The sequence below is a fragment of the Macadamia integrifolia genome, unplaced genomic scaffold (genome assembly GCF_013358625.1).
Source record: "Macadamia integrifolia cultivar HAES 741 unplaced genomic scaffold, SCU_Mint_v3 scaffold2077, whole genome shotgun sequence".
In the NCBI taxonomy this organism is placed as follows: Eukaryota; Viridiplantae; Streptophyta; class Magnoliopsida; order Proteales; family Proteaceae; genus Macadamia; species Macadamia integrifolia.
The window spans coordinates 33,636-35,912 of NW_024868496.1; the positions used below are offsets into that span (position 1 = coordinate 33,636).

Below are 2,277 nucleotides of genomic sequence, written 5' to 3' on the forward strand. Positions count from 1 at the left end.
TCAGTGTTCACGAAGGTGATGTGGAAGCCTCTGTGGTAAAGAAGTTTTGCAACCTTGAGCATGGCGTTTATGTGGCCTTGGGCTGGTGCTGGTATGCAAACTGCATGAAGCTTCTTCTCCTCCACTCCAACTGAAGCCATACTCTCCTCTTTGGGAATAGAAACACACTCTCTCTCACTCGCACACACACAGTTGTGGCCTCACTCCAAGAAGTCCCAGTTAAATTTATTAAGAAAAATAGTATAGAAAACAAAAGAGGAGGGATTAAAAGGGCCAAAGTCCCAGTTAGATCCTAAGAAAATTTCGATATTGACCCGGGTTATAACCCCATATAACAGCCAGGGGAATGAAATCTCTGGATAAATTTAAAAATACCCACTTAGAATGAATTTTTAACCCTTATCCTTGAGATTTTATTTTCCCAACTGATATCAAAGGTTGCTGGTATTAGTCAAGTTTCGTTTAGATCCCACGAGGCTTGCTGGTAGCAGCCAACCTACCCTTCAACTACACTAATAGTTGGGCACATAAGCTTTGCCTTTGTTGTTCTAGTGTGTTAGGACGCTTTGGAGTTACTTGATTGAGTAAGGCACGTAAGTTGATCTACGACTATCCTGGGTAAGGGTTTTCTTGCTGCTAGCCGGCATGGCCCCACCGAGGTCCACTGCAATTTGCCAAGTTGATTGGACTATGAAACTCCGGATAGGCAGCAAGCGTTGCATGGTCACCGGACCGTGGGAACGAGTGGAGACGATATCATTGAAAGACCATGTCACCTGTTCATTCCCTCTCTGACAAAGAGCTACACACCACAGCGGAGGAAAAGGCCAAAACGAAAAAACGAGCGACAGTGAGAGTGCATGAAATTAGTTACGTCTTCTTTTTCACAAACTTTAACTAAGGTAAGATTTTTTTTTGTTTTATATGTAAAAAGAAAAAAGTTACAGTAAGATTTTCCCTTTTTTTTTTTTTTAATTTCTTTTAATTTACATCATTCGTTGTTTTCAATTCTTTGTCGTCTAGTTCTCAGTGGATAAGGAAGTAATGACGACTACATGGCCATGACGTAGGCTTACGGAACAATGACCTATCAGCCCCTTCATGAATTCTAATCCACAGTGACATTGTCACACCTCAGCCTTTCCTATATGAATTTCGGACCACATTATCAGCATGAACCTCGGGACACATTATCATAACCTATTTCTTCTTGTGGAAGCATAGGAATCTGATTACATTGGGTTCAAAATCCCCAAATCCAGGTTTCCGTAATAAATCAGGTGAAGTTTTGGGCTGCTCAAATGAAAAGTAACACATCTGACCGCTCACAGGCGATGGATATGGAACCCTGTTTTGACACAATGACACCGATACTTTACTTTTCCGATAATGTGTTAATCATAACTGCCATGTCTAATAGATCTCTTAGTATATCCGGTTGGGCTACCGCTCTCCCATCCGAAAACAAATGCTTATTTTCTCTTGCTAATTATGTAATGACAGGAGAGGATACTAAAGCGGCGACACAAGGACTTCTAATCGGGCTTGCAGAAACAGTCAAGAGAGGATGGGAGGTGCACAAAATTTGGAGTGATATGGAGGATCTAAGACTGTTAATGAACCCTCACAATTTTTTGATGTGGCCATGGGCCACTATTTCTCTTAGAATTGAATTGGACAATATTTTGTTTAAACTAATTTAGTGTAAAACGTAATGATAATTTGGCTAGCAAGGTTAAGTATATGTTCTATATGGCGATGATAGGCAGAATGAACATTAAGGACACCAAATACTTTTAGTTTGTCCTTTAAGTTTGTATTCTTATTTTTCTTCTAATAAAATAAATAAATAAATAAAACTCTTATCTCTTTTCCTTTTTTCAGTATGGGGTTTTTGCGTACCACAATTCAACAATTGAGCTAAGTGGTTGTTGTTATATCTGTAAAATACGTCAGATAAAAAAGTCAAATAGGAGTTGATCCTTAGACCACAAACCTAACACTTGCTCTACCAACAGAAGGTGCAACCAATGCTATGCACTGGATTCACAAAAGTCAAACTCTCTTCCTTTCTACAACTCTTCTATTTCTGTGCTCTTGTTGTTATTTTCTCTAAAAGTTGACTTAGGCATCTGAGAGTCTCAATCAGAGTCAACTCCATTGCTTTATTTCTTTGACTCTCTATGCATAGATTATTCTTTTAGATTTCCAATTGCATTTATCAGTTGTTACTATATCTGAACAATACGCCAAGGAAAAAAGGACAAACTCTCTTCA

General features: G+C 39.0%; 1 pseudogene; it reads right to left on the reverse strand.

Annotated features, from left to right (window-relative positions):
- The window catches only part of LOC122065635, a 2,412-nt pseudogene extending 1,551 nt beyond the window's left edge, over window positions 1–861 (reverse strand).
- Window positions 862–2,277: the final 1,416 nt, after the last annotated feature.